The following is a 26,137-nucleotide window of genomic DNA, read 5'->3' as shown; positions in this document are numbered from 1 at the left end:
TTAAAGAAGAGGAAATAAGCTCAGAAAGAGTAAGTGACTTGCCCAAGGTGACACAGCTGATAAGTGACTGAGCTGGGATTCAAGCTCAAGACCATCAATCATTCTTTCATTCAGATATGTTTTGCCATTGTGATATGTGCTTTGAAGGATGCCAAAGAAGACTGGGTCCCAGCACCTGATGAATAATCTCACTGGAGAAACTAAACAATGTACATTAAGCAGTCAAAGATGAGTACCATTCTTTGTTCATTTATTCATTCATTCAACAAGAATTTACTGAATGTCTACAGTGCCCAATATTAGTGATATAGTAGTAAACAAACACAATGATTACCTTCATGAAGCTTATAATCTAGCAGGAGTTGTAGAGAAATAATATAAATAATAATTGCAATTAATTAGCTGTGCATTCTTCCAAATACTTTCCATCAGTCTGGATTACATTTGGCTGCATAGAACAAAACCAGACTCCAAGAGCTTAAGTACAAAAGACTTTTTCTTCTATAAATAAGAAGTTTTGAAATAGGCAGCCTAGTCCTGATGCATTCGCTCAGGGAATTCGGGAATATAGACTGCTTTTCACTTCTGGTTCTGCCAACCTCACATGGCCAGATAGTGGCTACTCCACCTCTCGACATTGTGACCATGTTCCAGACAAAATAATAGGATAAGAGTTAAGGAAAAGAAAGGGTTCACTTCTGCCAGGTCTTTCCCTTAAACAAAACAAAACCAAAAACCTTTCCTGGGAGGAGTACTCAGCAATTTCACCTACATCTCTCTGAGCAAAATTGGGTCACGTGCTTGTGTATAAATGCAAGAGAGTTTGCGAAGAAGTAGTTTAACTAAGTACATCATCACACCAGACGTAATGGGGGTTCTATTAGTGTGAGAAGGAGCAAATCAATAGTGGGTAGTGGGTAGGCAGTGTTGGGCACAATTCTATTCCGTCTCTCAATTTACATGTTGAATGAGCTTGGAAAAAGTCATTGAGTGTGAGGCAAGGAGATACCTGTGAGAACCAAAGACCTCAGCTGCTTCTCTTCTCTCAGGCTGTCTCCTCCTGCTCTCCTGGAGTATACTTGCCAACAGGTCTGTGAGATCTTAAGAACAAAGAGAGTGAGTACAGAGTAACACATTTTCAATTAAATGATGCAGAGGGGTCCTTGTCTCTTTAATTATTATCTAACGTCACAAAGATCATCTTTCTCTGGATTGTGACAATGTAGCTGATGCTGTGAGTACCCCACCCACATTCCCCTTAGCATTTACCAGCCCTGTGCATGCCAGCCTGATTTCTGATTGCAGGCAGCTGTGTCTCATAATCTGTGGGCTTTCTCTGGCTGCTGTAGCCCACTATGCCTGCAGTAGGATTGGAGGCTTGCAGGACTGATACCTGTTCCCCAGAGCAACCCTCAACCAATGACCATCAGGAGTGGGTGGATAAATATCCCAGGTCTCTTGCCCTTCAGGTAGAATGACTCTAAGACGTATTTTCTACATTGTCTCCCAGAGTTCCCTAGTGTGATTATGGTCCACTTGCCTGTAGTGATAACCTGCTTGATAATGTACCCTTTATTGGTGGTCTTTCCTTCCTTGCCTCACTTCCTGTGATGGTTACTTTTATATGTCAATTTGGCTATTCTATAGTACCCAGTTTTTGGACAAACACTACTCTGAATGGTTTTGTGAAGGTGTGTTTTTTTTTTTTGATTGAGATAAATATTTAAATCAGTAGACTGTGAGTAAGGCAGATTACCCTTCATAATGGGAAACCCGTTATTTAGATGGGCCTCATCCAACCAGATGATGGTTTAAAAAATCCTGAGGTCACCAGAGGAAGAAGGAATGTGCGTCCAGATTGCCTTCCAACTTGCATTATGGCAAGTCCAGACAGCAACATCAGCAATTCCCTGGGTCTCCAGCCTGTCAGCCTGCCCAGAAGATTTTATACTTGCCAGGACCCACAATCATGTAAGCTAATTCCTTAAAATAAATCTGTCTCTATCTCTATCTCTGTCTCTCTCTGTATCTCTAGCTCTACATACAAACATCCTATTCTGTTTCACTGAAGAAACTTGATTAATATACTTCCTCATTTCCTTATTGGTCTTTCCTAAATAAACTATTTGCATTCAAAGTCCTGTGTCAGGATCTGCTTTTGGGGGAACCCAAACTCAGACAGGTCATGTGCCAACCTGTGGTCATCTCTATTATTAGTATGCATCATGGGAAAGGAGACTACACCAACACTTCGGGTAGTCATTTAGGACCACAGCTTGGTTCCCCAACAATGGCCTGGACATCAGAGCTCACTGTCTCATCTACAATAAAACTTCCCACCAAAATGCTGCTATTAATGCAACTCAACAATTAACTTACAGTTTCTGGATATCTCCATTCATATTTTGAAGACAGAGAATCTCACTCAGTTTTCATCATGTGTTTGCCCCCAGGCAAGTCATCTATGGTCAGGAAAGTAGAGACATATGGCAAAAACATGGGTATTATGTATGATGGAAGCAAACCCTATGCATGACATGGACAATTTTTAAAGAATAGGAACTGGGCAGACACACCAATAAGCGTCTACTACGCTGATATTGAAGCATTCTACCAATTCTAAAACATAGTGTTATTAGCAATTATAATGACAAAGAACATGAGTGAGACTATGTAAATAGGATTGCTTATGGTTAAATCCACATCCTTATAAATGTCAAAGGACAGCTTACTGTGAGGATGGACTTGTTGTGAGGAATGATAAAATTATTGCAAATTTATTTCAAGGGAGGAGCTTCCACAGATCTGGGCTTCCTGCAGGTGAGGAAAATTAAACATATGGAAATGGAATGAAAGGTGAAGAAAGTGTTCTTTCTGCATGTGGAGAAAATATTATAAATAGATCTTAGCCAGGCAATAAGATTAAGGCATTTTGGGAGTCTGAGCTTCTATGCTTGTCATCTGTCTATTATACGATGTCAATAACATCTAGAATGCCTCTCACACCAAGTCAAGCAGGTATGGTCTTTCTCCTCTGCCCTCCATGGTGCTTCTCCTTCCTTTGAAGGTGTCCATCATTGTGATTGTCTCATAAGGTCAATAGCTTATTTAAATTCTTGTGTAGAGGTTAAGTATTTTTGGACCTACTTTTATGCATATGTCAATATCTCTCCCAGAGTCCCATCTGCCATTAAGACCCCAATGAAGGGGGAAAGGTGTGTGCTTTCTTGGGAATAAAATGGCTTTTTTTTTTTTTTGAGACTGAGTCCCACTCTGTCGCCCAGGCTGGAGTGCAGTGGTGTGATCTCAGCTCACGGCAACCTCCACCTCCTGAGTTCAAGTGATTCTCCTGCCTCAGCCTCCTGAATAGCTGGAATTACAGGTGCCCACCACCATGCCCAGCTGATTTTTGTATTTTTAGTAGATACGGGGTTTCACCATGTTGGCCAGGCTGGTCTCAAACTCCTGACCTCAGGTGATCCGCCCACCTCGCCTCCCAAAGTGCTGGGATTACAGACATGAGCCACCGCATCTGGCTGAAAGAGGCTTTTATGTAGAGGGAATTCCTTCCACAGGAAGAGAACCATCTGCCCCGACAGGGGAAGCACATGGTTCGACTCTTGCTTCCCCACACTAGACTGAGATGCTGGAAGTGGAAGGGAAGATCAGTGACAGTGGTACTTTTGTGCTTTGCATTTGGAACTCGGATGTGGGAACTGCCAGACACGGTGGCCCCATGATGCCCGGCTATAGACGTATAGCTAGCAGCCAAGTAAAAGTGGCAGTGCAGTTTGATCAGGCAGTATTCTAACTACCTACTGTTATGTAAAGAAAGCATCCCCAAATTTAGTGACTTAAAGTAAGGACCATATTGATTTTGACCATAAATGTGAAATCTGGGCAGAGCTCAGTGGGGAAAACTTTTCTCTGTTCCACAAAGCATCAGTTGGGGCAACTCAAAGGCTGGGGGCTGGAATCATCTGAGGGTTCACTTACTTACATGTCTTGCAGTTGATGCCGGCTATTGGCTGGGGCTCAGTGGGGACTGTTACCCCTATATGTGACCTTCCCATGTGGGCTGGGTTTTCTCACAACACAGTGGCTTGGTTCCAAGAATAACTTTTTCAATAGGACCAGTTGGAAGCTGTATCGTCTTTTTATGGTCTCAGAAGTCATACAGTATCACTAAAATCATAACCACTATAATTACAAGCCTGCCAAGATCCAGCAGGTGAAAACAGAGTCCCCATTTCTTGAAGAATTAGTGTGAACTTCACATTTAAGAAAAAGATCACATGGGGTGGGATATTTTGGTGCAGTCGTTTCTGGAAAATACAATCTGCCACAGGCAGAGAGAGGGCAAAGAGACTGAGTTAGCACGTGGAGCCGTCCTCAACTTCCTGGTGCTGTGTATGGAAGTCATAAATTCCACAGGCCCTAATGGGGACAACTGAGAGTCAATTTGGGGACCTTATCAGGGAAAGTTGCTGCTACCAGGCCAAGGGCTGAGTGAATGTCATGGCCACGCCTCAAGGTGTGGCTGAGTGAATGTCATGGCCACACCTCAAGGTGTCTGCAGCACCATCAAGAACCAAGGCTCAGTCATCCATAGGTTGCAGTGGGGTGGAGGGTGATTTAGATTCCTGGTTGCTGAGGAAGGCCAACAACACTGAGTTGGGGTGGATGTAAGAGTTAGGGAGATGCAATAGAAACAGCAGGAAGTCCAGGACTGGGGCTGGGCATTGCTAGTAGAATGCCCAGAACAAATGCCAAACACTGATGGGGAGGACTGGGGAATCTGTCTTGGGCAAAACAGGTGAGAACAACACAATTACAACAGCTTTGAGAAAAAGACGATTGGTCGGAAGCAGGGAAAGGATTCTGGGAAAAAGAGGAGCTGAACCAGTTCTCCAGGTTGAGGGATGAGGAGTCAGCTTCCTTCTGGGGAGTCCAGGAAGCAAGGAATAGAGCACTGGCCTGTTTTCGGCATTTCTACACACAGGGGCTCCCTAAATTCTCTCTCACACAAAACTATTGTGAGGCAGCTATGATTATCCTCATCATACAGCTAAGGAAAAGGGAGCCCAGAGAGGTGAAGAAATTTGCCCAAGTCATTTACTGAATGACAAAGGCAGATTGTGCTCTTTCCCTGTCAGTCTTATCTAATAGAACTTTCTGAGATGATGGAAACATATGATGTCTGTGCTGTCCGGGATAGTAACCCCTCATCACATGTGGCTATTGAACACTTGAAATGTGCCTAGTGAGGCTGAAAACGTGAATTTTAAATTGTATTCAATTTTAATTCATGTAAGCTTAAATTTAGATAGTCACAAATGTGGCTAGTCGGTACCATATAGGTGAGGGTTGATATAGATCATTAGCAGGTCACTGCCTGCCTTAATGGAGTGGTGCCTTGCATCTGTCTGATGGGGAGCTTTTGCACTTCTCTGTGTGTGTGCATATGCTTTCATTTTGAGAAAAAAATCAAACTTGCAGATAAGAGTAGTAGAATGAATTTCCATGTATTCTTCACCTAGATTCACCTATGGCCAACATTTGGCCATATTTCCATAATTCTTTCTCTATACACATAAACATATACATATATACATTACACATACATATATGTGTTATTATTATCATTATTATTTTGATGACCGTAAATAGCACATATCAGGACTCTTTATCCTAAGTACTTTAGTGTGTATCTCCTAGGGACAAGGGCATTTTCTTCTAAAGCCACAGTATAATAATCAAATTCAGAAAATCTAACCTTGATACAATCTTATTATTTAATCTACAATCCATATTCAAAATTTGCCACTTGTTGCGTAATGCCTTCTGTACATATTATTATTATTATTTTTTTTGGTTCCTAATCTAAGAACCAGTCCATGAGCACACATTGCATTTAACTACATCTTTTTAATTTCATTTAATCTGAAACAGTGCCTTAGCCTTTTGTTGTCTTTCAGGACAAATAAGAATTCTGGATAGTAATTTTGTAGAATGTCTAGCAACGCAAGTTTGTAGAATACTTCCTCATGATTAGTTCACATTGTGGCTATTTGGCAGAAGCATCTCAGAAGGAGTGTTGTGTTCTCAGTGCATCCTGTCAGGAGGCACATTACATCAGTTTGTCCCGGTATTAAAAGTGTTAACTTTGATCCCTTGTTAAGGAGATGTCTGCCAGATTTCTCCATTGTAATAGTATCATTTTAACTTTTATAATTAATTAGTAATGATGAAGATATATGTGAAAATTGTGTAACTATCAGGTTTCCCAGCAAACTTTCACCCAATAGTTTTTATTATCCATTGAGGATTCTCACATGAATCAATCATTCCTCTGATGATTGCAAAATGGTGATTTTTTTTTAAGCTATAATTTCTTGTAAATTTATTGGCTGATATTCCATATGAAGAAGAACTTTTCCTTCTCCCCTGTTTGTTATTTTGCTTTGTTTGTCTATGTCAGTATGGACTCATGAATTTTTGAATTCAATTTTAATTCAATTTAATAATAATTCCCTCCTGTCATTACTTATTTTGATGTTCAAATTGTCCTAAGTATGTCCAGAAAGATCCTGGTCAGGCTGGCTCTTGTGTCCTTTTGACATCTCCCTGTCATTCTTTCAGTGCATCCTTGTGGTGCAGCAAAAAATTCTAGGCTCATGTTGTGCTTTCCTAGCCCCAGTCCTGAAATCAGCTGTTTCTTCATAATATTTAAAGAATCCAATTCCCAAATATTTTTTAGTAACCAATATGTAGTGCATTTGTATTCCTTGGAAGCTGTTTAGAAAGAATAGTACAGAGTTGTAAATAAGTCAAATTCCTATATACCTCTTGCATTGCTAATGGTTTGGAGGAAACAACTTTTATATCAAGTCAGATTGTGACTTGAGAAACGGATCATTAAAAATGTAGAATAATTTTACATCATTAAGATTTAAGAATGTAGATGATATCCAGCAGGAGAATGATGGAATGGGCTAACTTCAGATTGTGTCAGGAAGTTACAAGCAATCTACAGGGGCTTAAGTGACACCTGCCAGCATGAATTACTCTATTACTAAGATCAGGCATCCTCAAACACTCGGAGAGGGAGAGATGAGAAGGAAGATTTTAAAAAATCTCAAACTAGTATCATGGCTTAATTAGCCACCAAACTAGAATTTGTACAACCTAATGAGGGTTGCCTTTCAAAGTAGGAATTGAAGGAATGTTGAGAGCAATGGCAGCATCATCATAATCAGTACATAGCTCCCATCAATGACTTATCTGAAAGAGAAACAGTCACTTAAAGGTTTTATTTATTTACTTAGAATTCATTCATTCATTCATCCATCCATTTTGCTTAAAATGCAAAACCATTCTTTTTATTAACACATCTTTACTCAATAAAAATAAGCTAACCTTGCTTGATTAGCAACATGAGCTCTGAGACATGCTGAAAAACAGTGGTTATTAGAAACTTTGCACCAAGCTTATTTAAAGACAACCATTTCATCCAAACAGATGAAACATTAGGCAGCTCCATACATTGTACAATTTGTTCAGTGACATTTCTTGGAACTTGAGTTACTTCTCCAGATCTTACAACCAACAGATTTTCAAAGCACTAGAACAGAGAGTCTGTCCCATTTTTTTCCTGCCACGTCCAGATCATGCTATTTGCCTTGCTCAAACTTTCCCTTGTCTTAATGTTGCAGACTGATCATGGGAAAAGTATAAAAATGCTGAGACTTTGAGATTCCATTCTTGTTTTCTGAAAGGTACTGTTGCCTCCTATTTGATTTCTAGAAAGAGGGAAGGGATTGGCTGGCCCTAAAGATAAGGCTACAGACTCGGAAGCACAAGAGAAATAGGTAGAAAATTAAGGCAAGGACTTACGGTACACACAGTTGAAGACAGGAGTACAATGTAGGGGCTGAACTAGAGTTCAAAACTCAGGAGTTTTGAAGTCACGAGTGACTTGAAAACCGCGTCTAAATAACTTAAGAAAAAAGAGAATGTGTCGGTGTATAAAGTTGGAAAGTCCAGGGGTAAATCATCAGGAATAGCTGGGCCCAGGCACTCAGTCGATGCCATCAGACTTCTGTGTCTTTCCTTTCAGTTTCGTTGCCCTCTGATTTTTAGGCAGGCTCTTTCTTCCCGGTGGCAGCTGTAGTCTTCTCACCTAGGAGCACAGAAACTCTGTTAGAAAGACTTTTTCTTCTCTCTAATCCTTTCTAGGGAAATTTCCTGGATTATATATCTTGTTGACCTAGCTTGGGTCACACATAGAGTCTGACCCAGCTCCTCTGGCTAGAGGGATAGAATGCTCTGATTGGCTATGTCTGGAGGATGAGCCCCCAACCCCACATCCCAGGAGTGGAGTCATCCTCACCAGAATCATGAGGATGAAGGGTGAAGGAGGTAGATCTCTAAAATAAAATCCATGTGCTCTTATTAGAAGGAGTGGTTGATGCTGTTGTTGCCACAATGAAGATGCATAAGAAACTACCTTAAAACTCAGAGACTTAAAACAACTCTTCAGACTTTAGCTCATGGAGAACATCATCCATAATTGGTTACCTTCCTGTCCAAGTGTTAGAAAAGGGAACTGTATGTGCAAAGGCTTTGAGGCAGGAGAGATCTTGGTGTGTTTGAGAAACCAAAAGTCAGGCAGGGGAGGATGGGAATAGTAGGGAGGGGGTTTAGGTGAGAGACTCATTGCAGGTAAAAAGTGATTTCTTCAGATTTATGTCTTAGTAATTTGCCTCTGCCTGTTGGGTAGAGAATTGGGTAATTAGATTGGAAGGGACAAGCGAAGAAGTGAGAGATCCGTTTCCATAGTCAATGCAAGCAACCAGCTGGAAATGGCAGAGATGGTGTGAAGTGGGCAGATTCTAATAGCATTTTGGAGGAAACAGGGTTGACAGTTGCTAATTGGGAGTGGTGAGGGGAGGGAGGAATAGCAAAGATGCCTGATACTGGGCAGCAGTGCAATGTCAGGGAATGCCCAGGAAGCTAGTGGGTCATAGGACAATTGCACACTCCCAGGGGGCTGGTAGGAACATTAATTAGTTCATATTTGTCTGCATATTCTCAGATAAAAGAGGCTTTATAATCTTCAAACGAAGCATGAAATTTTGAACCGTGTAGTGCAAATGAAGATGGGAATGGTTGGAATGGTAGACCAATTACAAGGAGCTTGAACGTTCTTGGTCAGCATCTCTCAGACAGCGAGTACTTCTGCTGGCCACAGAGGGTCTTTTCATGACCAATCTTCCATTCCAGCTGAGATGAGATCTTTTATTTTAACCTGAAAATAAAAGCCCTTTCCCTGAAGACAGTACCTGCCATCAGGTTAATTTCTTCAAAAAGGAAGAAGAACAAAAAGGAAAGACTTACAGGGTCTTGGGAAGATTATCAAAATCATTAAAACTTCATTTGAACCTGAGGCAGCCTCGATGTAATTCAGAGATGTTCTCCCAGGTGGGTGTGCTTTAGGGAGAGGGGTAAAAAAAGGGGGTCTCAGGAAGGCCTGGGGTGGGGTGAAGGTAGCAAGAAATTATTCCCAGGAATTAATTCCAGTGGATTAACATTAGATGGTAGTTTCTTCTCTTGGAAATTTGATGTTTGTCCCTTTCTTTTATCTGAATATTCTTTCCAGGTTGCTCAGATGAAGCGTCAAAAATTATATTAAAATGCTAGTTAGGAAATATCACCCCCAACAAACCCTGTTCATCAAAATGTTAGTGGTCTCTCTGGGGGCCCTGTGTTCAGTTTGTCAACAAGCTGAAGCCATGGAGCTGGGGATCCGTGAGGCCCAGGAGCATGATTTAATTAATATCCTACCCATAATACCTTGCTGGGTTTATGCAAACAAAGCCCTGTCACTCCTCACCTTAGGATTTACCCTCTCCTTGAAACAAGTATTTATTTACCCGTGGTTTGACCTCATGATGGTGTTCAGCAGATGTGGATCTTACTTATTTGCATTGTTTTGTGACAGTTGGAAAATTCATTAGTGGTTCAGGGATAAATCCTCTGTGGACTGCCCCAGTGATAGGTGAAGTAAGAAGGTTGTCACTAATTAATCCTTCTCTTCAGCGATGCTGGATATTAATGATAACATAGTACCCCTTTCAGAAATTGCCTGTATCTGTTTGAAATTTGGGGGGCAAAAGTGACAGAAACTGCCTCTTGGCTACCTTGGGCAAAAGGGGCTGTTAAAGGATGGTATTGGGAGCTTAGATAAATGACAGGGAGGCAGGAACACCGGGTGGGAGCCCAGCTGTGTGGCAGGCCCTATAGGGGCTGGTGCAGGACAATGCTCTTGGGGCAAAGGAGTGTCCTGCAAACTGTCTTCTGGCTGTGTGTCACTCTGCTCACTGCTCAAGGTCCTCCCAGAAGATGAGGTCACATAGCTGCCCTTTGCTGGATGAGGCTAGTGAAGGAGAGCCCTCTTTGGCTTCCATGGGGAGTGGTCAGGCCCCTTGGGTACCATCCCACCCACCCACATAACACAATGGGAAAGAGGAAATTCCTCACCAGCATAACTGGTAGTGGGAGAAGGTGTGCAGGGCCAAAGTTTGACCAATGTCCAGCATCCTGCGTGTTGTCTGTGAATCACTGCCAGTTCCCAAAGCCTGCAGGCATCAAATGTTTTGCTGCAAAATGTCATATCTAAGGAAAAATGAGGAGAACTGGGATTATTCCACTCAACAAATCAGATTTGGGTTGGAGTAGAGCTTAATGGTGTGTCACCCCACTGTCTCTCTGTAAAGCCCAAAGCACTGTTAGGCTGAGGACTTTTGTTAGCTCTTCACACCAACTCAGTTGTAAAGTGTGTGGTGTGGAGATTGTCATCCTGTTTTATACAGATGAGAAAGATGGGACTCTCTTCCCACGCTTTTCACTCTGCAGCAAGCTACATCTCTATGAGGAATGTTTATTTGACAAGGGCTTGCCTGGAAAATAATGGCCAGCTTGTTTTCATCTATGCTGAAAGGCAAAATCGAAGAGATGGGCTTTATGACAGACACACTGTTCAGGCAACCAAATGATAAAATGACCTTATACATTCAACACACGTTTACTGCATATCTGTGATGTGCAGTCCAGATATTAGCAGGCAGAGTGTTTTATGGGGAGCATTTTAGGGTTAGGCAGGCAGAAGGACAACCTTCCCAAGTCCCTGGGCTGTCTTGGAGCAGGCACACCTTCCTCCTCAGAAGCAGTCGATCCTAAGGACAGAGAGAGTCTTATCTATAAGGGTGGTAGAGTGCACCAATTACTCAAACGGCTCATCATACAAAAGTGTATTTTGGTTTAAGGGCAAAGCTAAGGATGGGAGTAGGGAGCACACAGACATCTCTCAGCACCCTTTGTCTCCTCTCTACCTGAGAAGATTCCCTGGAATGAAATAAGGTTTCAGAAGCTTTGGGGGTTGGGTGCACTGGGTCCTCCCTGTAATCCTAGCACTTTAGGAGGTTGAGGCAGGAGGATTACTTGAGGCCAGAAGTTCAAGATCAGCCTGGACAACAGAACGAGACCCCATTTCTACAAAAAAATTAAAAATGAACTGAGAGTGGTGCCATGAGCCTGTAGTTCCAGCTTCTCAGCTGAGGCAGGAGGACCACCTGAGTCCAGGAATTTAAGGCAGTAGTGAGCCATGATTGCACTACTGCCCTCCAGTCTCGGCAACAGAGAGAGACTCTGTCAAAAAAAAAAAAAAAAAAAAAGGGAAAAGAAACAAAGGAAAACAAAACAAAACAAAACAAAACAAAAAAGAAGAAGAAGATGCTTTTGGGCGCATAGAAGTAAGAAGAAATAGAAGATAGCCTGGAGGGAAGAGGGTATTTCCTTAAGCTTCCTAATATGCTCCCAGGGCGTCTAGTACCCTGGGCATGTTGATAACTTCCCTGTTATCTCCTGGCCAGACCAGTCTTCAACTCCAGGTTTGCATATCCAATAGTCTCAAAACCCCCATATCCACGATTAGGCTCTTGATTTTCACCACTGAATTTGTTACTTTACGCGCAACTGTTATCATCTCAGAAAAGGGCAAATCCCTCTACTCTGTTGCTCACCTTTGATACCTTCCTTCCCATCACCCTTCTTCCTCCAATATCTAATCCGTCGGTACTAAGTACTGCTCATTCTCCCTCCACAAACTCCCAGGACATCTCTTCCACTGCTTTCCATTCCCGCAGCCATCAAGTTAGAAGCAGCCCACTCCAGATATTCCCTTGAATACCAGTTTCTTATAACTGGTATTCTGGCCTCTCCAATCCATGCAGCAGTTAGAGTGAATTTTAAAAACCTCTCAGCGTTATTTCAATGCACTTAGCATAAAACTCCAGTTCCTCCTAAGTCACACATGATGTTGTAGTTCATGTCTCATTGCCAGAATTCTCCCTTCCCTCTCTGTGCTCCAGACAGGCTAGGTCTTCCTTTGGTTCCTCCAGTGATTATGACGAGCTCTCACCTGCCTTGAGGCCTATAGAAGGCTGGATTATCCAGGAAGATGGCAATGCAGATTTGAAAAGTTCCTGTCAGCCTAGTGGCAGCTCTGAGCAAAGGGTGCCCATGAGAGCAGCCCTTTGTTGGGCTTGCTCAGCTGCTGGCCCAGGGCCGCTCTGAGAGGGATGTGACCTCAGCTTAAAAGCTGAGGCTGACCCTGCTGAAGCCAACAGCTGCAGGCTGTCAGCTAACTGCAATTCCCATAGTTGGGCAGCAAATCTTTCCCTGAAAGGGGATCTGGACAGTGCTTCCTCATATGTGCCATAGGAAGTCCACACATGCTCTTTCTCTTACTCCCACCTCTCCCACTGATATCTGTTCCTCCAGTAGACTGCCAGTTCTATGAGGGTGTGCATCCAGTGCCTAGTACAGTGCCTGGCACACAGTGGGTACTCAATAAATATTTGTCTTAAAAAAGTGAAAAAGGTAGATAGGGAGGGAAGGAGGGATGAAGGCAGAGAGGGAAAGGGAGAGGGGATGGAGTGATGGGGAAAGAAAGGGAGAGAGGGAAGAAGGAAGAGAGGAAGGAGAAAGGGGGAAAGGAGAGGTGCAGGGAACAAATATGTGGGTAACTGAATGGGATCTAAGCTCATAATGGCCATCCTTTACCTCTTTCCCCTTTGTATCTGCCCTAAATTTCTATGTTCTCCCACCTCTGGGCCTTTGCATATGCTGTTCTTTCTTCTTGGAAGAGATTAACCTGCACTCTTTGTCCACTCACCATTCAGGTATCAGCTTATTCTCACGTTTGTAGGGAGGTCTGCCCCTGAACTCCTTTATCTGTTAGGATAAGTTTACCTGCAAGTAACAAAAGCTCAATATAACAATGATTTAAACAAGTTAGAGGTGTGTTTCTTGCTCACACAAATGCCCAGAGGTAGGCAGCACAGAGTGGGTTTGGCTATTTTGCTCCAAAAAGTCTTCAGTGACCCAGGCTCCTTTTATCTTGTTTCATCCCTTATGGTCTCCATTCCCAAAGTCACTTGTGATCCAAGACAGCTACCCTGATTCCAGTTATCACATTCATATTCTGGCCAACAGGAAAGATAAGGGGGAAAGAAGGGCACTTTCTGGAAATTGCATACACCATTTCTACTTATAGCTATTGCCCAAAACTTAATGGCCATAGCCAGCAGCAAAGAAAGTTGGAAACTGTTGTCATTATCTGAGGTAGCCATTGTTCAGCTAAAATTTAGTATTCTGACTAATAATTAAGGAAAGGATATTGGAACACAACCCCAGGAGACTTTGCAATAATCCTCATGTAAATGAGTTATTTATCTTATTTGTTCCCATAGCTTCATCCACCCCTCCTTTAATTCATTCCAGTTGTATATGTTTAGAGCCTATTTTCGACTTTTGAGTTACACGATGACAGTGATCTGTCCTATTTTGTTTTTCTCTTCATTTCCAATGCCTATGCACATAGTAATATGAAGTAGATATTTGCAGAATGAATAAATGAATGAATGAAAAATGCCTCTCATATGGGTTCCCATAGCACTGGGAACACACTTATGTTACAGCAACCATTATATTGTAGTATTGTGTGTGTATGTGTGTAAATTTTTTTATTGGCAATATAAGAGATGGGTTAGGAAATATTACCTTGGGGTATGTTCATTCTAACCTCCCTGAGATGGTTTTTACAATGTATTGCAGGTCCCCTTCAAATACAAAAATCCTTGGATGCTCAAGTCTCTTATATAAAATGGTACAGTATAACCTATGCTTATCCTCCATATACTTAAAATTATCCCTAGATTATGTATAATACCTAATACAATGTAAATGCTATACACTGTCAACCCTCTGTATCCACGGTTAAATCCATGGATCAAAAATACATTTAAAAAAATTTGTAAGAAACAGTAAAAAATAACAATATCATAATGAAAAATAATACAAATTATAAAACAATACATTATAACAACTATTTACATAACATTTACATTGTCTTAGGGATTATAAGTAACTAGACATGATTTAAAGTCTCTGGGAGGATGTCTGTAGGTTGTATGCAAATACTACACCATTTTGTATAAGGCACTTGAGCATCAAGATTTTTGGTATCCACAGGGATCCTGGAACCAATCCCTGTGGTTACAAAGGGACAGTTGTAAATGGCCGTTATACTGTATTGTTTTTCTAATTTGTAATATCTGTATTGTTCTATTGTTAATTTTAATTCATTTTTAAACATTTACAATCCCTGGTTGGTTGAATACATGGATGAGAAACTCGTGGATAGAGAAGGCTGATGGTATTTTTAAACTGGAGTTTCAAATTTAAAAATAATACATGCTTATCATTTCAAATTAATATGCAGATACTTTACTGTATAAACTGAAGCCTTCTGGTGTAGATTAGATTATTGGACACAATTCTTCACCCCTTCTGTATCCCTCTCTACCCTTTGCTCTGTCCCCTAACTTTGGAGCGTGGCCATATGACATGCTTCAGCCAATGGGATGTTAGTAGAAATGAACCAAGCAGCACCTTGCCATGTGCTTACATGGCTGTGCTTTACCTCTTGTGTCTCTGCCAGCACCATGAGATTATGGGCTGGGATCATTGGGGACTGTTCTCCCCTGGAAATGGCCACTCACACTTGTGGGTCCATGACTAGCTGACCTGAGCCCATTCCACAGTGCGGACCCAAGCCCAGCAGATCTGCAGCCAAAACCAAAGTTGCTCAGTGGGGCCCATGCCACATAAGCCAACCCATGGTCAACCCGAACATAAGTAAGCAAGAATTGTTGTTTTCTAATCATTGAGGTGTGGGGTTCTTTGTTACAGCAGCAATAGCTGACTAATAACGTCTCTTTCCTCTCCCTCAGACCTTTATTCTGCTTGTGCACACATATTCCTGTGCAGGTATATGACTAGACTACGAATTTCTTGAAAGTGAGGATTGGGTCTTCTTCATTTTTATCTTTTCCCCTTAGAACAGTGATTGAAAACGCAGTGGAGTGGGAAGACCAGCTGTGGCATATGACATTTCCAATCAATAACATACTGCTGTGTGACTAAGCTGTGTGATCTTCCTGTGCCTCACTTTTCTTATTTATAAAATGGGAGTATTAAAATCTACCTGACATGGTTGCAGAGAGGAAAGTTTGAATCTCCTAGCAGGGTGCCTGGCATGAATGTGCATTACAAAACTGGCATCTTTCATAGTTGGTACAAAATACATGTGTGTTGTTGCTTAGGTAGATGTGCCTGAGATGAATAAGGAACTGATGTGAATAATGAGGTGTCTCAGAGTGCCTTGGTGACAAGTCAATGTCCACCCTTTAGTACCTTCCTTGTCTTGTCATTGTCCTTTGCTTTGAGCTCATTGAACCTCCCAGCCAAGTTTCCTGGGAAGACAGACAAGCATCTTGTCCTTTAGATGTCAGCTGGTGGGGTGAACACGAGCCAAGCAATCAGAAGCCCTAGATTCTGAGGGCTTCTTCAGTCCATTAGGTAAACCATTCAACCATCATTGCCTGGGCCCAATACCAACCATGAGCCAAGGAGATTTTAATATTCTCATTTTGCAGACAAGGAAACTGAGGCATGAAAAAATGTAATGACTTACCCAAGAATGAAATATGAATTACTGTCTGAGACAAGGGTAGACTCTTAATCTAGTGCTTTTCTTCTATATCCCACTGCCTCGCAGACTGTCAGGAAAATGATGTAATCCACTCCGAGAATTCCCCTCTGGAAGCTCCCCCAACCCCAGCCCCCAGCCTGTCTATCTGAAGATAAAAACAACCACAAATTCAGTTTACATCTTCTTTTACTCCCTAGCCTGTTTGAGCCAAGGCTGAATGGTGCCAATTTGCCTATGGTGGTTTTTATGATGTGGGCTGGGATCACTGGGGGCTGTTCTGAAACCATCAAATTCATTTCAATTAGAAGTGTAACTTAATGTACAATTTTCAAACCAGATTCCCTAGGCAAAAGAAGGCCATTTTGTTTTCTGAGCTGCCTCAACCCAATGAACAGTATTTCTGGGTACCAGTTATGCCCAATTGTGCACCCTGGTTGGGGCATTTTCTCCAAGTTAATAGGAGGCACAACTCAGTCGAAAGGAGGGGTGGGAGAGTCCGCATGGAAAATGGGTGTGTGTGTGAAATTTGAGCCAATATAGATCAATTCCAGAACACTGCCCAGGGATTCTTAAAAAAGAACCCAGGGAAAAATAAATACATCTCATCCTTATTAACACTCCAAGCCCTTAAATGAGTCCCGATGTTAATCCCTAAGAGATGCCTAAATGCCTATTTCAAATTGCTGCCCCACTTGTCTTATAAAACAACTTGTACTTCTTTTTATTCTCTCCATGTTCAAAAATAAAGGAAATTCCTTTTGCAGTCTAGGGCCAAGGAACAACCCAGGCCTGGCTTTGATTACTGAAAGCCGGAGAATTTTGAGTGAAAGCTGCAGCCGGCTGCCAGCCTTGTTATTAGCAATAAGCATCAAGCCATTCTCAGGAGAGCAGGGGCCTTTTGAGAATGTCAGACAGCAGCCTGCACCTTCTTTTGACAGCACCTGCAGTCACTGCTGGAGGTACAAGCCTGTCCAGAACTCCATTTCCCCTTGGCTGAATCAGCAGCCATAATCAACAGAGAAATAACCTCTTATATTTATATAATATCTACCTACAAGCAACTGAAATTGCCATGATCCTGTTTAAGATTCGACAATGGCTCCCCATTGTCCCTCAGACCAAGTCCAAATGCCTACGTTTATTGTTCCAGGTCTTGTGACAACAGAGCCCACCTTAGTTATGCAGGAGCTTTTTTATTTTCTTTTTTAAAACAGATTTGTAGCCAAGACATTCTTTTGCAGCCTAAGAGGGTTATTATGGAGAGGAGGAGAGATCTCCAAACCTGGAAGACTTGCTTCAAACCCTAGCTCTACTCCAACTACAGGATTGGGGCAGGCAAGTTACTCACTCTACCCACGACTCAGTTCCTTTCTCATTTGTAAAATGATGCATTCAGAGTAGATGATCTAATCTAACATGTCCTTAGTGAATCTGAAATCTTATATATTTCTTGCTCTGTTAACAGCCCTTTCCAATCCTTTTCTCCCCACTCTGCTTCTATTCTAGAGTCTGGAAGAGCTAAAATGTTCATTTCTCAGCCTCTCCTTCTGCCAGCAATAAGACACTGGGAGGTCTGTTGATGTGGCAGATGGCTGTGGCATGCCCTGTGTCCCATGCCCACAGTCTAATCACCTCTGACTTCAGTCACAGCTGTGGTGGACAGTTCCGTGTGTTCCAACTCACCTCATGCAAGACAGCATCCAATCTCAAGTATGTGCTGTGCATCTTCCTGCTGTCTGCTCCAGGGCCTTCTCTGACATTATGAAAGCCCACTGTGCCTGCACAAAAAACAAAACCTGGAAGTGTGGGATTCATGCCCTTGGGATCGACCCTCAGTCGATGGAGAACACGGCCCAGTAGATAGATGCTCCGGTTACCTGTCCTTTGGGGGTACACTCCTGGGAGGCATTATGTACAGTTATCAGGAGGTCTGGGTGCAATCGAGCCTCTGGGGCCCCAGGCAGCAACCTTTTTAACATGACTTTATGTTGTCATTTTCATCTTTACTCTCTCATTCTCCTTGCTTCTTCTTGTGCATCCAGGGATCAGTTACCAAATAAACTATGTGCACTCAAAGTTTTTGTTTGGAGCTCTGCTTTTGAAGCTACTTAAACTAAAAGAACTGGCATCACCTTCTCTCTGTCTTCTATCTTCACTGCAAATATAGACGTGATGGCTGGAGCTAAGCAGCCCTTTTGGGATCAGCATGACGGAAAGGCTACAAAAGTGTCAGAAATGCCATCTCTGGCATTTTTGAGTGACCGAATCTGCAGCAGCAACTGCCAACTTTTAGATTTCTTACTATAGGAATTTAACCTCTATTTAAGCTATTGCTACTTGGATATTTTCTTAATTGCAACTGAACACAATCCTAATTGATGTATTAATTGTGCTCTAACATGCTAGGATCATTTTTAATCTCTTTGCCTTGTCCATGTTGTTCTCTTTACCTGAAGCACCCTCTCTACTCCTTCTGTTGCTCAAAATTTTCTTGTTCTTTCAAAAACCAGATCAATATTCACCTCCTCCTAACATGTTCCCTCCAAAGAACCATGGTCTTTCACACTTACAAAATTATTCAAAACCTTTGTATGTGTCGAGAAAAATGCAATCTTGTGTTCACCACTAAGTAGACCCGGGATTGCTCCTAGTCATGGTCGGTCCTTAGGTTGATCTCACCTAAACCGATAGTTTCCCAAAGGCAAGGCCTGTACTGTCTTGTGCCTTTTACAACCTCCCACACATGATAAAGGGGACTTGCATAAATACCGTGGAGTGACAGGGCACGCGTTTTACTTAAGCAAATTAAACCATGTTTATATGTGAGTGAGTGTGAGAGGGAGAACAATTTAGGTGGGATGGGTGACTCCACACTGATTGCCTGGGATGGGAGAGGTTCTCTTGGTTGCTCTAGGCTCCTCTGTTTCTATGTCTCCTGATGTGACTGTCTCCTTCCACTGCATATGACTTTAATATTAAACATAGCTTATTATTGTTTTTTTTTTTCAATATAACGTGCCCACACAGTGCAAGCCAACTATCTTCTCTAGTGGCTCACAGAAGAAAGAGTGATCTATTTGGACACCACGGGGATGGTGGCTGCTCTCTAGTGTGTTGTGCCTCCGTGAGAGATTTTGATGGCTTGAACTCCTAGGTTTAAGCAATCCTCCCACCTCGACTTCCCAAAGTCTTAGGATTACAGGCGTGAGCCACTGCACCCTGCCCCTTAATGCCCCTTCTAACTGCTTCCTTGCTGCCCTTCTTGGGTCACATGATGCTGTCCTATTCACTCACAACAAGTTACCCTTCTAAAGGGTGTTGCTGAGCAAAACATTCCCTTGCTGGAGACCTTTCAGTGACTTCCCTTTCCCCATGGAATGAAACTCACATTGTTCGTTTTATTTTTTAACTAAAGGGAATCAACCACTATTGTGAGAATATATTACTTACAGAGCACCACATTTGGTTTATGCTATTCCTCCCCTCCTCCATTAAATGCCACTCCCCCACCTCAAGCTTTGGAGGTTCTCCCCTCCTTCAAATGCCATGTCTGTCCCTTGAGACTTTCCAAATATCTTCAAATTAAAAATTTCCTCCCTTTCTTCATCCAGAGCAGTGCATACCTCTACCATAGTTTTCATAGATATGCTCTTGCATTGTATTGATTTTTGCTTGTGGACTGTCTCCTTACTAGGGTGTTACTCATTTTGTATATCCTGGTGGTTTGGGGTAGAAAGACAGGTGATGGATGGTGTGGTGGCAGTGGTGAAAAGACCAAGCTGGGTGGCAGCATGCGAGCTTCAGCAACACCAACTCACCAAGTGATTCCAAATATTTGAATTCTACATGTGAAGAAAGTTAAGGCTCATTACCTCAACCAGTTAATTTCAAGTATATTTTCCTTTGCACAAGAGTGCCGTATCATACAAATCTGTATAAATACATTTTAAAGTACTCTTTTAATAACTATACAATAAAAATTCTAAGTGGCATGAAAGCATTGAGTTATAATTTAAATGGTGGCATTTTTTCCCCCGATTGATACATAAAATATTGGGAGGTCTTATATTGATGGTTCTAAGATTCAATGAAATATCCCTGCCACAAAAGACAAAAGACAAGCAATGGGGCTCCTGACCCTATCTTGGCCATCGGGGAGGGTTTTCCTGAGGAAGTGACATAGTTAAGATCCATGCAAAAAAGGACACTAGGAAAGGATTCTTCAATTCTCTTAGGTGAAGGAAATAAAAATATAGCCCCTGTTTCATCCTGCTTTCATGAGATTTCCCCCACCAGAGGCCTATAACTCCTCAGCAGGCCTGATTACCAGCTCTCTTAGATGTAGTTCAAGGCTGATGGTGCTGCATTCAGTCCCTGCCTCTTAACCTGGGGAAGAATGACACTGACTGAGGCAAGGAGTATGCAACTTTTCGGGGAAGGCAGAAAAGTCAACAGCCTGTCCCTCCAGTGTATGATGTCCCCATTGCTGTTGTGTACAATGCCAGATTGTGACATTGATTTTTCAGATTTCAAACCTTTCTTTGGTTTGGGGCTTCATTTATGTGTGTTCCCCACCTTGAAAGGTAACACTAGAAGAAGGGTTTTTAAAATGCTGCCTTGCAGCAAGGGGAAGGGATTGCTTATCTTGGACACACACAGAAAGAAGTGAACCAGAGCCTTTGGAGGTTTCCAAAGTGTACTTCAAACCAGGAGCTAGATGAAAGTGAAATAAACAAAATCCGTCTTTATCATAAATATAAGCCAACAGGTTAACCGATAAACAGATTTGGCAGAGGTAGTAATATCTACTTCCTTCCTTCTGGAAGATTTGGCTAATCGATCATGGAACCGTCTCCTACTATGTCCAGATTGAGCCTCAGAATTCTTCTCATCGCACTGGTGCCAGGTAACCTCTGCCAGTCAGTTAGGAAACTGATTGATTAGGTCTTCACTTCTGGGGGAAGGAGCACTGGAATCCCAACCAGGAAACCTGGCCAGTATGTCTAGCTGTGCTTCCAGCCAGCTATGTGGCTGTGGGAAAGTAATTTAATTTCTCCGAGCCTCAGCTTTCTCATCTGTAAAAGGAGGGGCTTGGTCTGAGTTCTTTTCTAGTTCTCACATTTTAAAACTATGAAAAACAAATAGTGGTAGCATTGGAAACCCATGTGGGCTTAGAAATCACATCAACATTTTGAAGGTCTACTAGATGCTCAGTGTGGCTGTTAAATAATCTGTAAGGAAACAGAAATGTAAACTTAAACAATCAAGAGCCCACCAGTTAGGTCTGGGAAGGGACACTTGTGAATATGAAAGAATGAGGACAGTGAGAAACTCTGATACAGAGACAGCCAATGGGAATTCACAGAGAGAGAGAGACTTCAACTTCTTTGAAGAAGTCCATGATGACTGAGTGGTCAGCTGTGCATTTTGTGAAATATACCACCTTGTGTTCATTTTCCTTTTTTTCCTGACTCACTTCTTCTTTCCCTTCACTCCTACTGTCCTGTCACTTGCCTCATACAGCATCAGCAAGTTGGCCTCAGCCTCTGTTTTCTTGAGGACACTAGCTGTGCTACCAACCAAACTTCACTTACTTCTATAGTTTGGCTTTTCCAGTATATAAATGCAGGGGAAGGGGGCCTCAGATTTACTGAGAGATTTTATTATGCAAAACTTCCTTCACATCAAATGCATAGACACTCATGTAAAATGTCATTTGGATTTACAGATGAGTTTCCAGTGAGGCTACATTAGGAAGGAACACTCACTAAGAATAGATCATTGGCCAAGAGATATAAGTCACTGAGCCAACTAGTCTGAGTTTAGAGCTTGGTCTGAAGACTAGCTCAGGACAAAATTGCAAGGCGGTATGAAGACTTTCCTTGGTGTCTCCTTGCCTGTCTTTATAAAGAACCTCTCCCCATCTTCCTACCAAAGAGACACTTTTCTTTTTATGTTTTAAATTCAGGCAGCGACTGAGGCCAGGAAGAATACAATAATCGTGGATTAAAGTGATAGCTTATCACAACTTGAGGTCTAACTACCACTCAAAGTAATTTCATTTTGATAGGGAACCCTTGAAAATAGAAGATCATCTCTACAAAAATCTGAATATCTAATAGTAGGAATTCAGGCACTCTAACAACAGGCAGGTAAATTACTCTGGGGTGAGCTTTTGCTTATATGACCCTACAGAAGTGACTCTTAACTGCCACTTTTTGCAAGGTGAACCAGAAATGGTTATCTCACCAGGAAACTGAGCCTCAGAGAGATAATGAGACTTTCCCAAGATCACTTAGCTGACTAGTAGCAGAGTTAGAAATAGCTCTACCTCTTCTGCCAGTACTCTGGGAGAGATGAAGGAGATCGAAACTTGGGAAGCCTTTCCTGTGATACTGTGCACTTATGAAAAGTTTCTTTTTGCAGTCTGATGGATTAAGAAGGTCAGCAAATGGAAGTCAAGGGCGGGTGGGCTCAGAGAACTGTTCTGTCTAAGACTGCCCCTGAGAAGGGTTCTAGCATGGCTGCCTACACCAGGTACATGATTCCAAAGGACGGGGCCTCAGTCCTTTGAGGGTCTTCCCAGTCCCAGGCAGAGCTGCAGCTGGAGTGGTGGCATTAGGAGGCTAAAGACTTGCTTCTGAGTGAGAAAGTCCACAGCATGCAGGCCATGCACTGCCAAGAGCAGGGCAGAAGGGCTCTAGCTAAAGAGGTCGTTTCCTCCGCCAAGGTTCTAAGCAGTCCAGGAAAAACTCTTTGGCTTCTCTAAGCCTTGGTTCTCTGAGAAAAACAGAGGCAAAACCTGCTTTCCCTACCCCAAAGCATTGTTGTTGTGCCACAAGGAAATTTTTTTCTAAATTTTAAGTGCTGCACAAACACAAGATGCCAATGGCAGAGATAAACTTCTTACCACAGAGCATGCAGTAACTTGATGGAAGAGGCCTGTATTCATTTCTTGTTGCTGCTGTAACAACTTACCACAAACTTGGTGACTTAAAGCAACACATATTTGCTCTCTTACAGTTCTGGAGGCCAGATGTCTAAAATCAGTCTCACGAGGCTTAAGTTAAGGTACCAGGAAGGCTGGTTCCTTCTGGAGGCTCTGAGGGGTGAGCCCATATCCTTGCCTTTTCTAACTTCCTCACATCACTCCAACCTCTTGCTTCTGTCATCACACCTCCTGCTACAGACTCTGATCTTCTGTCTCCTCTTATAAGCACCCTTGTGATTACATCCAGTCTACCCAGATAATCCAAAATGATCTCTCCAACTCAAGGTCCTTAAATTAATCACATCTGCAAAGTCTCTTTTGCCCTGTAATGTAATGTATTCACAGGTTCTGGGGATTAGAATATGAATATCTTTGGAGGCAATTATTCAGCCTATCATAAAGTCCGTTCTCCCCTCTCTAGCATAGCTACTTTCTGCACTATCCCCAGAAAGTGTCCTACTGTGAGCTGTCAGTATCCCAACCATGCTCCTACAGTACTTAACATTTTTGTGTATGTGGGTTGGACTTCCAACTGCCAGCACCTGCATCTCTGCCTAAGGACTTTTGCTCACTGGAGCCTGCTCTGCCTGTGCAAGAGGGAGGTGCCAGGGAATCGAGGTCCTCATGCCCTCCCCATTTCCTGGGAGGAGTCTTTAACCAATGTCTGATGGGATCTGGTGGATACATCCCCCAACCCTCTTGGCCCTAGGTTTGGATAACTGAGGTGTGTTCTACATACTATTTCCCAGAATTGCTCTCCAGTTGTCCACAGTGGTAACTAGCTTGATAACACACCTTTGGTTGGCCACCTGCCCTGTCTCTTTTCCCCCACTCTTCTACATAAAGAATTATTGGGGCCAGGCGCGGGGGTTCATGCCTGTAATCCCAGCAATTTGGGAGGCCAAGGCAGGCAGATCACGAGGTCAGGAGATCGAGACCATCCTGGCCAACATGGTGAAACCCCATCTTTACTAAAAATACAAAAATTAGCCTGGCATGGTGGCGTGTGCCTGTAGTCCCAGCTACTAGGGAGGCTGAGGCAGGAGAACCACTTGAACCCGGGAGGCAGAGGTTGCAGTGAGCCGAGATTGCACCACCGCACTCCAGCCTGGAGACAGAGCAAGACTCTGTCTAAAAAAAAAAAAGAAAGAAAAAAAGAAGAATTATTGGGAGATAACTTTTAGAATTGTCTCTCAAATTAACTACTTGCACTCAAATCCCTACCTCTAAACTAAGACACAGGTCTTGCCAATATTTCTTCTAAGCCTTGTTCGTGATGTTTTCTTGCCTGAAGTGTCCCTTTTCTCCTCCTGCCCACCTGTTTGTTTTTCCAAGCCCCTCTCCTCCCTGGGGTCTTCCCCAGCACTTCTGTGAGCTCGCCAACCTTTCCTCTTGCTGTCTATCCCATGTGGTCCCAATAGGTTGTTAACTGTATCAAATAATTGGGAGAGACAGTGCAGCATACAGGTTAAGACAACGGATTCTGAAGCTAGACTATGTCGGTTCAAAGCCTCCTCCACCACTTACTACCTGAGCAATAGTGAGCAAGTTACTCACTCTCTCTAAGCCTCAACATGGGAATGGTAATAAAACCAAGCTATTGAGCTTACTGTGAGAAATAGATGTTAGCATAGACAGTTTTCTTAGAACGGTGCTTGGCATATAACAAACACCCCATAAGTCATACCCATCATTAGTCTCTTTAACAGGTTAGTAGACAGTGCACTTATAGCATTGCATGAGCCTCTTTCATATACTTATTTAACCTGCAATTAAGCAATTAATTTTTGTGGGTTCAATATCATTTTCTCCTCTAGACTATAAGCTCTTTGAGAGCAGGGACTAGTTCATGTTTATCCCTGCTTAGCCTCAATGCCTGGAGCAGTGAATTGGTGTTTTATAGTTTTTTTTTTTTTTAAATGAATATTATTTCCTGAAGGAGAGATGGAGAAAGAAACAGGGTCTGATAAAGGATGGAAGGAAGAAGAGGCCAGTGGGAAAGAAAAACAATTTCTATGTAGTTCTGCCTGGAACTCAGTGGATGCCTGAGTGTGTCCAGCTAGGAGGCTCGGAGCAGTCAGCAAGCCCTGGGCAGCACTTAGAAGCACTTAGGTCCCTGGGCCTGTGATAGACAGATGCACTTCCCAGCTTCCCCTTCAAGGAAGGCCTCCCTGCCCAGCTGTGAGGAGCATGGTCAGCAGGCAGCCTTCAGCGGTCAGTTCCTTCTAGGGAGCATCTAAGCTGCTGGGAGCTGTCTGGTCCCAGGTCATGCCTTTCCCTTGGGTGGTCCACGTCTCCCCATTAAGCAGTGGGGGAGTATAAAGGTCTAGCCATTTCTCTACCCAACATGAGACTTTCTAGACGTGAATTTTGTCCACAGCACTTCACTGGGTTGGCTAAATCTTAACCAGGCGTGCAGGGCAGCTTGAATCCCACTCCTTGCTGACCTCCGCTCACTCCTACTTCCTTTCCCTCCCTTTCACAGGTGTGGACCTCTAGCAACCATCCTGTATCACAAACTTCATCTCTGCTTCCAGAGGGCACAGCCTGGAACAGGAACAAAGGTTCGACCTCCTTCCAAGTTCAAGTTAATATTTGAGGCTCTGTTTAGAATTTCAGGGACCCAGAGCCACATTATATTTTTCCTCTCTAGGGATTTAACTCCTCAGTGACGTTAAGTATCCTAACTGAAGCCTGGGAATGTTCCGTACTCACTGTCCTGTGGCTCAGACAAATGAGAGCTGTTTATCTTTCAACTCGACTTAGAACAGTACATTTTTAAAAACTCATTAATTCAAACTGTTCTTATTTGGAATTTTTGATGATCCAGAGAGGGGCCCTCTGGGTGTTTGTTTACTTTTGCATTATCAGGGCAAAGGAGCTCACCAGGCAAATGGAGAATGTAAGCAAGATTGTAAGAGAACCATCTCAACAACTTTAAAGAGAGGAGAGAAAACTTTTATCACTTTAGAAGCACCAGTTTACGGTCCCAAAATTCATGTGACATTCTTATCAGTTTATTAAAGCTG

General features: G+C 42.6%; 1 long non-coding RNA gene across 1 annotated transcript; it reads left to right on the top strand.

The window, feature by feature from the left end:
- Nucleotides 1-1,308: 1,308 nt before the first annotated feature.
- LOC105511936 lies at nt 1,309-25,901 on the top strand. The gene is made up of 6 exons (XR_001001791.1): nt 1,309-1,469; nt 15,065-15,261; nt 17,332-17,452; nt 17,624-17,827; nt 25,594-25,672; nt 25,762-25,901. It is a non-coding gene; the product is annotated as an uncharacterized LOC105511936 (long non-coding RNA).
- Nucleotides 25,902-26,137: the final 236 nt, after the last annotated feature.

The sequence above is a fragment of the Colobus angolensis genome, unplaced genomic scaffold, assembly GCF_000951035.1.
Source record: "Colobus angolensis palliatus isolate OR3802 unplaced genomic scaffold, Cang.pa_1.0 Scaffold103, whole genome shotgun sequence".
Classification (NCBI taxonomy): domain Eukaryota; kingdom Metazoa; phylum Chordata; class Mammalia; order Primates; family Cercopithecidae; genus Colobus; species Colobus angolensis.
This window is presented reverse-complemented; position numbering and strand designations above follow the sequence as displayed.